Here is a 12,341-nt window from a genome sequence, read left to right on the forward strand (position 1 = left end):
AGCTGGAGGTGAGTGGTCAGCTTCATGCCCCGGCCGCTTTACCCCCGGTGAAAGAGCCCTCGGTACCCATTGTATAGGAGGTTGGATGGACCCCAGATCCGGTCTGGACGATTTGGAGAAGAGACAATTTTTGACCTTACCAGTACTCGAACTCCAAGCCCTTAGTCGTCCAACCCTTAGCGACACCACCCCGGCTCCATGCACATGTGCGGTGCAAAAATGTGTAGGCGTGCTTAGTGTATAGGCTTATTTATCTGAAATGAGGGCTGAAATAATGAGAGAGAGAAATTAGCAATGCATCTCAACTACCCCCTGAAGAAAACACAGGAAACCTTCCAGTGATACTCCTGTTCTCCAGGAGGATGAGATGGTCAGAGCATGTAGCACGAATGGGGTGAAGAGGAATGCATATAGGATATTGGTGGGAAAGCCAGAAGGAAAGAGACCATTATGAAGACCAAGACATAGGTGGGTGGACAGTATTAAAATGGATCTAAAGTGAGAATGAATCGATCTGGCTCAGGATAGAGACCAATGGAGGGCGCTTGTGAACACGGTGATGAACCTTCGGGTTCCATATGCTGAGAAGTACTTGAGTAGCTGCACAATTGGCGGTTTCTCAAGAAGAGCTAAGCTCCATGAAATTAGGTATGGTTAAATGGGCGGGAAATCCCTTGATCAGCTCTTCACTCTCATCTTCCCAGGGTGTAACCTGTCCGTCGGAGTGGTCAGTTCACATTCCTCTGTATCTGAGTTTCCGGTTGACACATCACACAGCTGAGTGTTGAGCGTCGCGCATTTCATTCATCATAACGGAGAAACTCAATTACTGCTCTGAGTCAAGCATCAAGTTTGTTACAAAGTGGCACGGCCCAGCGTGGCATCTGTTGACATACAAGACAATTACCATCGTTCATGTTAGTGACCCCAAAGAAACCTTACATACGTTCTTCGTTGCTTTACAGCCACTGTTGAGTTCTGCCTAACAAGCTTCGTGTAAATATTATGTCTTTGAACATTATCCATCATATTATTTTTATCTAAAAACCGTCCTGTTTATTTTTCAAAACACAACGTTTCCGAGACTGGATTCTGTCTCCGTCTTCAGCAAAACCTACTCAGCTGGGCCCAATCGATAGAACTACTCCCAATTTCTATGGATTGGGCCCAACTAAGTAGGTTTTACCTGAAGACAGAGGCAAAATCCAGTCTCCGAAACGTTTTGTTTTGAAAATAAACATGACGGGCTTTAGATAAAGACAAGACAATGGCTAATGTCCGAAAACATAATATTTGTACAAATGTACCGTCGTCACAGACTTTTAGATCTTCCTGTTCGGGAGGTAAGTCCCGTGTACGGTTTGAAGATTATGTTAAGGAACATTAGGGCCGCGCCATAGCTCAAGCGGTTAGTCGCTGGCTTCCCACCGCGGCGGCCCGGGTTCGATTATGGGGTCTGGTCAAGTGGGATTTGTGGTGGACAAAGTAGCGCTGGGGCAGGTTTTCTCCTAGTACTTCGGTTTCCCCTGCCAATCTTCATTCCACCAATTGCTCCACAATCACCCTCACCTATCATCTGGGGCTGGTACAATAGGCCAGAAGTGGCCGCAGTACAAGGGACTTAGTCCCACCCCACTAGCAATAAAAAAAAGAGGAACATTAAATCGCGGTTGAGCTGTATATTTACTTTCATTGAGTAGAATCCTAGGATTGAACATGAGTAATGCCAGAACCAATCGCTGGACGACCCTGGTCAGTTCCAGCCGCATCCTGTTATGACAAAACCCATTTCTCTAAGAACTGAATGGAAATAAGCCTGGAAGGCTGAGTCGGTATAGGGACTATGTAACGAACGGGTTGGAAGACCGAGGAATCGGTTTCGATTTCCAGTGGAAGCAAGAGAGTTTCTTCGTCACGTCGTTGAGACCAGATCTGGGGTCCTATGTGATGGGTACCGGGGGTAAAATGACCGAAGCGTGAAGGTAGTCATTAATTTCCTTCCTGTGCCGACATTAAGAATGCAGGGAGCTGTACATCCATCTCGCATGCTCCTTAATGACGTGTTTAATTACGCACAAGGATAACGTCACATCGTAATGTAAAACAATGTACAGTGGGTCTCGTACGAAATAAAAAAAGACAAACATTTGGCTAGAATGGTTGAAGGATACCTAAACAGATGATTGTGCAGTAGGGGTTTGAACCAAGTGCACTAATGTGAAGTTTGTTTGTGGGTACTGGCGGCATGTAAACTAGACTGTGTTTCCGACGTTACAGAGATCCCTACTACCTGCATCTTCAAGGCGAAGTGACTACTCAGTGGCCCCTGCCTATGCTTTTATGACAGTTCAAACGAAACATGTTCATGTGTACGGTCGTGTCGCGGTATTGCAGTGGTTCCAGGAGCAGCCGTGAGCTTCCTTTGTGGTGGGGTACCATCGGCTGGCACGTCCGGGGGAATGGCCACCTCAAGGTCCATAGGGGTCTGTTCCTAACGACCTCTACTTCTTCGCCAAGAACCATCCTCAAACGGCTTTCATTTGAACAGTTCTCATAGTTCAAGTGTGCAGATCGATTGAAATTGTTCCGAGTAGTAATCATTTCTCTTTGCAAATACAGTCATTAAGATCACCGAAACGTCGACAATACAGTGTACTTCTGCACAGTAGCATCACTTCAAGAAAAGGGTCAACATTAGAGGTTTACATCAGTTGTCATGTCCGGAATTCTTTGCGAACAGATCTGTTGGTAAGACCCTTCTTGCGTTTGGCTCGACACTGGCGCCGGTTTTGAAACAAAGCTGATGGCTGGACACGTTGTTGACTCGTACTGGGCACGCGCTGGACAGCTGCTGTGAGCACCTGGTGTAGGTTTACAGACAGCCAGACAGCATTACCGAACAGACTGGCGGATACAAGTCAGGCTTCAAAGCAGCTGTTCAAGTATCTCGTCACTAAGGACTCCATTAGAATTATCTGCCTCGTAGGACTGTCTGGTTTCGCTAAGCTGGAACTGTGGGTGCAGTAATTACCAGACCAGACGCAGCTCTGGTGCAGAAGCTGGGCGGAAAGTTTGAGTAACCTAATGGGACGGGGGAGGGTTTCAATACGGCAAGAAAAAGGTGAAGTTATCCCTGGGATTAATTAATTAAGCACCAAACATTGAAGTCGTATGATTAATGGCGGTACAGCTCCACCATTTTTAACCTCAGCAATAGATGGTGGAGGTGAGTGGTCAGCTTCACGCCCCTGCCTCTTTACCTCTGGGGAAACAGTCCCTAGTACCTATTGTGTAGGAGGCTCGATGGGTCCCAGAGCCGGATTTAACATTATGGAGAAGAGAACAAATTTCTTGCCCCAACCGAGAATCGAACCCCCATAGCGTAGTCGCTGTGCCGACTCAGCCTGATTCTTGTCCTGGATTACGAAGAGGGAAGAAGGCAACGGATGAGAAAGACGCACAGAGGGAGAGAGAGACAGAAAGAGTGAAACAAAGGAAGTGTCAGAGGGAAGGGACAAATAAAGTAGAAAAAAGAGAGATAAGAAAGGAAGTGAGGCAAAGAGGATATAAAAAAGTAACACAGAAAGAAGTTGCTAAGTCAGATAGGAGGAAGGGAAGGGATTCTGTACCATCTCGTCTTTGCTGGATTCGGTTTGTTTGTTTTACGACCTTTGACGCGCTCGCTTTGAGCTAAATTAGACTCGACAGCCACCCAAAGGAAGTTTCAGGCTACGTAAGAAATAATGGGATAACATGAGAACACATGAGCCGAGATAGTCGTTATAGCGGCGGTGTGGAATGGAAGGCCTGGGCTCGATTCCCGATAGGGGAAAGAGGGTTTTCTCTGTTCCAGTGCCCAGATCGGTTCTGGGGCCCACCCAGCCTCCTTTCCAATATACTGGGGGCCCTTTCCCTTAGGGTAAAGCAGCCGGGACGTGGAGCTGACCACCTCCATCTAGATCCATGGTCAAGAATAATGGAACTTTATCCCCACTTCACGGAAATCTTTACCTTAACCTCTACATGAGAACACACCGCTTTCCGGATTTTCATGGTCCGCCCAGGCAAATACTTGGCACGTGCTTGGCTTATTATTTGACCCTGAAGATGGAGGCGACATGTTCGACCGAAACGTTGGTTGACTTTTAACAGACTATACGACGTTATATATATATATTTCCTTGGCACTACAGCCCCAGTGGGCCTAGGCCTACCTCCATGAACTTCTCCGTTCACTTCGGTTTTTCTAGATCTTACACATTCGGTAGGACTCCTTGGGCGGGTGATCAGCTCGTCGCAAGGCCTCTACATGTACACAAACACAGAAAAACGCACACACACAAACTAAATATCCATGCCCTGAGTGGGATTCGAACCCACGATCCCAGTGTTCGATTGGGGGAAGACTGTTCATGCCTTAGACCGCGCGGCCACTGTGATCGGCTGAATTCTTTTATACTTTACTTACTCATGGAGCTGAGCCCTTTTTGAGGAGCCGCCAATTTTGCAGCTATTCAAGAATTTCCCAGCATTTTATGGAACCCGAATCTTCATTACCGTGTTCACAAGAGCTCTCCAGGTGTTCCTATCCTGAGCCAGACCAATCCAATCGATACCATCCCATTCTATGTCTCTAAGATCCATTTTAATATTGTCCACCTACCTACGCCTTATTCTACCCTGTGGTCCCTTTCCTTCTGGCTTTCCCACCAATATCCAATATGCCTTCCTTTTCTCCCCCATTCCTGCTACATGCCATGCCCATCTCATCCTCCTTGACTTGATCATTGTAATTATACTTGGAGAACAGTACAAGTTATGACGCTCCACGTTATGCAGTTTTCTCCAACCTCCTGTCACTTCATCTCTCTTCGGTCCAAATATTCTCCTCAGCACCCTGTTCTCAAACACCCTCAGTGGAATTCTTTTATACAGTTCGTAAAATTACAACATTGTCCCATGAAACGAACCATCCGATCACGAGTAGAAAATTCACTCCAATTTCAGTCCTATAATATAAGCTCCTTAGGGTTTGTCCAGTTACCCATGTAACTCTCTACCTTAGTCCATGAACGTGATGCGCTGTCCATAATATCATCTTTCCTTCCTTTGTATGAGGAAATAAGCAGATACGCCCCTCTCTCGTACTTAACATCGTTCTAATTGGCTTGATGAATAATGCATAAGGGAGAGATCAATGTCTCTCTTGTCGTGAGCATAATTGACCAGAGAACTGAGATACTGATTTCAGTTGGACAGAACGTGTCTTGTCATTGGCCGATGTAGTCCCACAAGTCACAATAGAGCTCTGATGATGTATATATATACACACACAGAAAGTATGTGGTCACTCGTCGGTGTAGGCCCATATGCCACGGTATAATTCTGATGTATGTGTCTACTGATCCAACGTTGTCGATCACAGTGGCCGCTTTGTCTAAGGTATGAAATGCCTTCGCCCGCTCGAACACTGGGATCGTGGGTTCGAATCCCACTCAAAGCATGAATGTCTGTGTGCGTCTATTCTATGTTTGTGTTAGGCAACGGCCTTGCAACGGGCTGGTCTCCCATCCAAGGTGTCATATCGACTGCTTGGGATAAAGAAACTCAAGTGAAACGAAGCCTTTCACGGATGCCCTATTCTCTAAGAAGAAGAAGAAGAGGAAAGAGGAAGAGAAGGAGGAGGAGGATTGAAACGTACTCGTTAGACCGTTCAGAACTTGATTCTACTTTCTGTCCTTCAGGAAAAAGCTATGCGTATGACGTCACCGTGACGTATGTGTGTGTGTGTGTGTGTGTTTTTGTGTCTGTGTCCCTTTCACACTCGAACCATTGTACCGATTCTTAACGGAAGTTTGTATGGAGGTTACACCATTGAAGGCCACCCCAACTTTGGAATTTACATAAGTTTTTCAATTTTACCGTAGAGGAAATCTAGGCGAGTAAGAAGTAATAATAACGATAATACAAACAAACTCCGTGATTTTAGTCCGCAAGCGAACTATACCGACCGAGCGACCGCCGCTTGTCGGCGAAGTTTAGTGCCAACTTCTGAGGATAGAGGGTGTCGCGTTGCCAGAGCAACGAAACCCAGCGGCCGTTAATTTCGGTTTTCTAGACCGGAGCCGCTATTTCCTTGAAATAGCTCCTCAATTATCCTCACGAGGCTGAGTGGACCCCGTTCCAGACCCACTACGTCTCACAAAATCTGGTAATGCCGGGAATCGAACCCGGAACCTCTGGATCTGTAGCCAGGAACGCTGACCACTAGACCACAGAGGCGGCCAATAACGATAATAATAATAATAATAAATTTATTTATTTAAGGTTCGTTTCATATGCATTCTACGCGTAGGTCTTCAGGCGTTTCTTCGTCTCAGGTTTCAGCGTCTGACAGCACGCCATTTTGGTCTTTTATTATGCAGTACAGTAGAACATATACAGACTACATACACATATGGGGGCACGCAGTAGCGTAGTTGGTTGAGGCACTATGTTACAAGCCGGAAGGTCGCTGGGTTCTATTCCCCATGTGGGCGCTAGATATTTCAGTTGGCCTAATCCTTCCAGTCTGGGGTCGACTCGGCCTCTAACAGAAATGAGTACCAGGAATCTTCCTGGGGTGGGGGGGGAAATCCCGTTTTCCACAGCGTCCAGACCGCCTCTGAGGCCAACCCAGCCTCCTGTCCATTGGGTACCGGGGATAAAGTGGCCAGGGCGTGAAGCTGACCCCTCACCACCATCTAGCGCCAATGTCAAGAATGGTGAGGCTGTAAGTCTTCATGGTGTGGTATTTAATTTATTAAATTCACGAAAACTTTACCTACGCCAGTGTGACGCGGCACACCAGATGAGGAACACTGGTTAACTGTACGTAAATAAAGGAGCCTTTGATATCTGATTCAGTGACAAGCACGATGGCGTAGAGACATGTTTGCCAATCAGTTTAGAACGAACTCAGCTTGCTTTTCTGTCGCTAGAGGCAACTCCCGTGTCTTACCATCTCCCTCTGGACCTGCACATAAAGCTGCTTTCAAGCGCTGAATTCGAGAGTCTGTAACAGTTCTTGATTTACGTCTTTGAACTTGGAAGTTTTCTCGGAAGTCAGTAAGTTTGGCTTGTTATCTCGGGAATGACATCTTCGAAGCGCACGGAAGTCAACTATAGAAACTGTTGAACATGGCATTAATTCCTAATACTCAAAAGTCTTTTGTTGGAAATTTAAATATAATACCGTAAGCCTTTTGAGAATATCGTCAGCCATCTTGAAGTGGTTGGTATGTGGACGACGTATGTTTGTATAATGCCTTTGTTAACACGCAGAGGTTTAAACAACGAAGACTTATGAGTCTGTAGGCTTATATTAAAGCGTGGTTTCTCAAACAATTGATAGCAACCGCCCTCCCCCCAGGGGATCGCGACCAGAATGGGGGCGGGAGGGGGGTAACCGCGTTCTGAAGAATTATTTACGGTATAGTTACATCCACGAACAGTTTTATCAAGTCACCATGTCAGTAAGATTTAATGCAGTTGTTTTCGGAAGATATACCTACAGCAGGCAAGAGACTGCGAAGTTTTCCGTGTCTTTGTAACGTGTATACTCCGATTACTGTGTATGTTTGGATTTGCATTGTTCCCTTTATGTACAGTCTAATTTCCTTGTCTGTGTCATTGTAAGGTCTACCGCCACAGGGTGAACACCCAATTGCAGTAAAAGAATAAGTACTTACTCATGGAGCTGAGCCCATCTTGAGGAGCCGTCAATTCTGCAACTACTGAAGAATTTCCCAGCATTTTATGGAACCCGAAGGTTCATTACCATGTTCACAATAGCCATCCACTGGTCCCTATCCTGAGCCAGATCAATCCAATCCCATCCCATCCTATCCTATCTCTCTTAAGATACATTTTAATATTGTCCACCCACCTATGCCTTGGTCTTCCCAGGGGTCTCTTTCCTTCTGGCCTTCCCAACAATATCCTATATGCATTCTTCTTCTCCCCCATTCGTGCTACATGCCCTGCCCACCTCATCTTCCTTAACTGATCCTTCTAATTATACTTGGAGAAGAGTACAAGTTATGAAGCGCCTCATTATGCAGTTTTCTCCAACCTCCTGTCACTTCATCTCTCAGTAAAAGAAGAATAATAATAAATATTTTCTAGCTTGGTGTAGGTGTAAGAGAGGAAGAGCCCTTTAGGATCTTCCTTTCACCTTATATCCTGATAAGGACCTGTTACAATGTGCAGAAATACACTTGTCCTGCCTATACAGGAACATTGTATAACTTGCTGTAGGTGCAGAGAGGCTTATAGTTACTTAACGTACCTGCTGTCACCGTACAGCCCGATAGAGACCTGCAACAGTGTGCAGAACTGTACTTGTCGTGACTGCACAAGAATATTTTATAGCTTATTGTATGTGCAGAGAGGCTGTAAAGCTGTTTCGTTTCCTGCTGTCACCGTACAGTCTGTTAAGGGATCTGCATCAGCGTGCAGAACGGCAGTTTTGTTGACCAGCAGAGATCTGGGGTCGGATAAAAGTGTTTACTATTGTAAGGGGTCTCGTCTTAGTTTGAGGTCCCCTGCTCGCAAGAGATGAAGCGTAACAGGAGGTTGAAGAACACTGTATAATGAGGAGCTCCATAATGTAAAAAGTAAAGTAAAGCTATTCCTGTAACAAGCCGTGGAGGCCCATAGGGTTGTGAGACGTCGAGGCTCCCACATTTTCTCTAGACGGTCAGGTCAGCCTTACAAGCCCATCACCCTTTACCCCTCAGAAATATTGCTGGTACTCATTTCTGTTAGGAGCTGAGTCGACCCCAGGGCCATAGTGCGGCTCGAAGGATTAGATTGATTGAAATATCCATTTACCTCATCGAGAATCGAACCTGCGACCATCCGGCTTGTAGCATAATGCCTCAACCAACTACGCTATCGCGTGCCCGCGTTCCCTAATACTATTCATCAAGTGTTATAGGGGGCGTTACTCGTGGAGAATGAGACAGGTTTGGTATGTAACAAGCGTGGGAGGGTTGAGAAGTGTATAACATGTTTTGTTGGTAAACCTGAAAGAAAGAGACTACTTGAGTGACCTAGGCGTAGATGGGATATTGGTTTTCTTTTCGCTGGTTCTGCAGTCCCCTTGGGCCCTGGCCTCTGATTTTCAGTTCCATCATTTTACAGACGGTAGGACTCCTTGGACGAGTGATCAGCTCGTCGCAAGGTCTCTACCTAACATAGGACAACACAAGACATAAAAATCTCCGTGGCCTGTAGTCCGCAAGCGAACTATACTGACCGAGCGACCGCCGCTTATCGGCCAAGTTAGTGCCAACGTTAGTGGACAGAGGGTGTCACGTGGTCAGCGCAACGGATCCCCACGGCCGTTAATCTCGGTTTTCTAGACCGGGACCTCTGTTTCCTTGAAATAGCTCCTCAGTTATCCTCACGAGGCTGAATGGGCCCCGTTCCAGCCCTACTACCTCTCAGAGAATCTGGTGGCGCAGGGAATTGAACCCGGGATCTCTGGATCTGTAGCCAGCAACTCTGACCACCAGACCACAGATGCAGTCCATAGTTAAACACATAACAAAATATGCATCCCCTGTGTGGGATTCGAACCCACGATCCCTGCTTCTGAGCAAGAGAAGACAGATCATTTCTTAGACCGCTTGGCTAGGTAGGTAATTATGTTTCAGGAGTTAAACTTGTTGAAAGTCTTTTCAGGGTTGCTTAGCACGTATACTCATGTAAAAGGTGTGCTGTGGATTAGTAATCAAGAATCAGTATTGTGCGCGGTGTCGATGGCGCTACATCAAACGAAGCCCACGCGCGGTACAGGCAGTATATACAACCTTCCAGCATTAAACATCCCAGCGTAATTGTATGCAACTCGCGACAGCACTGGAGTGACTCACAGCGCTTCCTGCTGTCTGCATGACAGCGTGTCTTCACCGGAAGTGCTGTACAAATCTTCGTGGTAACTTTAACTACTGTAAAGTTAATAACCCTGAAGACAAAGCGAATGTTCATCGTTGGCGGTCACCCAGCGGGACATATTTGTTAAATTTTCATTGACCGTTAAAGGTACACTGGCAACTTTATACATCACGTGTTTTGACTATCTTAAATCTGAAATTAATAAAAAGCAAAACACTCCCTCTAGCAGGCCATGGAGGCCCATAAGGCTGTGAGACGTCGAGGCTCCCACATTTTCTCGAGACATTCGGCTCACAGATGGCGGTGAGGTTGGCAGCCTTACGCACCAGCCGCCCTTTACCTTCCAGGAATATTCCTGGTACTCATTTCTGTTAGAGGCTGAGCCGACCCCAGGGCCATAGTGCGGCTGGAAGACGTATGTCAATTGAAAAAGTACAGTGACTTAATCGGGAATCGAACCCGCTACTTTCCGGCTTGTAGCATAGTGCCTCAACCAACTACGCTACCGCGTGTTCATTATTATTATTATTATTTTGTAATTTGCCTCTGCGCTATTAAGTTTACACGTCAATAGACAAGAATTGTTTTGCATTGTTACTTTAATTTAGTTCGTGTTTTATGTAAGGACTGTGTTTTAACTGCAGCGATTCATTGCTTTACGAATTTTCCATGTAGCACATTTGAAAAATGAGTACATTTCCCTTTATTTGTAATGAATTTTTGCTGCAACGAAAACACTCCAAACCTAACCTTACTCATCTATTTATTCCAGTGAACGAATCATTCTCCGTCGTTATGGGTTATAACGGCACGTTTTTCAAATATAATTCATTTTATCACTTCATAAAGGGCGTCTCTGCCAAACGAGTGCATGTGGCGGATTAAGGAACCCCTAAGTTAATGGCATGTGACATAAGCTGAAATTCTGGTCGGACTGTACATCGGTGCATCCAGTTCCCCCTTCCCTTCTTCCCCCCGCCCCTTGCGCAGCGCTAGAGCCCTCGAGGAAGAGAGCGCTCTCTGTCGAGACGGGCTCGAGTGTTCTTCATTTTAATAAATGAATACGCCGTACTATATACTAACGTTTCTTTACACTTATTTATATATTTACATAAGGTCAAAAAAAGGTAAGCCGACAACAGTGGCCGCGCGGTCTAAGGCATAAACAGCCTTCACCCTCTCGAACACTGAGGTCGTGGGTTCGAATCCCACTCAAAGCATGGATGTTTGTATGCTTTTATTCTATGTTTGTGTTGTTCTGTGCTTAGGTAGCGGCCTTGCTACTATACTAAAAATCTAAATTCATTGAGTGAGTAGAGTAGTTAATCCTATGGCTAGATAAACCGATATAATCTCACGGTTGGTGTTCTTAGTTTTCTCTGAAGCCTAGAACAGTCCATTAGCAATTTCTTTGGTTTTCGTCAGTTTCTCTTTGCAAGTGTTTAAGTGACGTCATTCTTATTCGTATACCCTGTTCAAACTGCAGGCATTGGGTAGAGGTTACAATCGATAGACTCTTCGCACGATCGATCCGCGTAACTGTGGCGCCAGATCTAGATTAAGCTGCTTTTAATATAAAAGTTTTAAATTTAGTCATTAGTCAAATAACCTTTTTTGTGATAGTCTTTTGTTTAAGAGGACACCTTTTTTGTTAGTACAGACCGATTCTTATGGTAACGTAAAGTTGTCCCTGTGCTTAACTAATTAAGCACTACGCCATGAAGACGTATGGGGCAGTGGATGTATAGATCCACACTTTCTTTACCTGGGCAATAGTTGGAGGTGAGTGGTCAGCTTCACGCCTTGGCCGCTTTATCCCCGGCGGAAGAGACCCCGGTACCTATTGGATAGGAGACTATATGGGCCCCAGAACCGGTCTTGACCCTACCAGGACTCGAACTCGGACCCCTCGGTCGTTCAGCCAGTAGCCAGGCGCTATACTGACTGCGCTATTCCGGCTTCTAACTAGGTCCAGGTACCGCAGGACAAGAGGCTTTCTGGGCCTCGCAGTCGGTTTGATCCTAATGGCGAAAAGAAATGCATAAACAGTTTTTTTTTCGGAAACCGGAACGTCAGAAAGTGGTGGGGATAGAAAGGCGTAAATGTAAGGATAGTGTACTCCAAACGAAATTGGCTATGAAGATGTGGACTAAACTGACGGGCTTTGTGAACGTTGTGACAAGGCTTGGGGTTCCATAATTTTTATCTTGCCATTTCTATAAAATTCCGGTCTCCCAATCCCTAATCACGTCACTATGTAGACTGAGCTTTCGGTTTAATGTCATTTGTTTAGTTACGTAGTTATCACGTGTTGTATTTTCGTTGCGCATTGCTAATTATGGACTCAAAACTGTGTTTGTTCGTTCGTTATTGTCATTCGTTTCTCGTGGACTAATTCT

General features: G+C 45.7%; 1 protein-coding gene across 4 annotated transcripts in view; it reads left to right on the forward strand.

Annotated features, from left to right (window-relative positions):
* The window catches only part of LOC111872344 (myosin-I heavy chain), a 160,864-nt gene that overhangs the window by 70,365 nt on the left and 78,158 nt on the right, over nt 1-12,341 (forward strand). The window lies entirely within an intron of this gene.

The sequence above is a fragment of the Cryptotermes secundus genome, unplaced genomic scaffold, assembly GCF_002891405.2.
Source record: "Cryptotermes secundus unplaced genomic scaffold, Csec_1.0 scaffold55, whole genome shotgun sequence".
In the NCBI taxonomy this organism is placed as follows: domain Eukaryota; kingdom Metazoa; phylum Arthropoda; class Insecta; order Blattodea; family Kalotermitidae; genus Cryptotermes; species Cryptotermes secundus.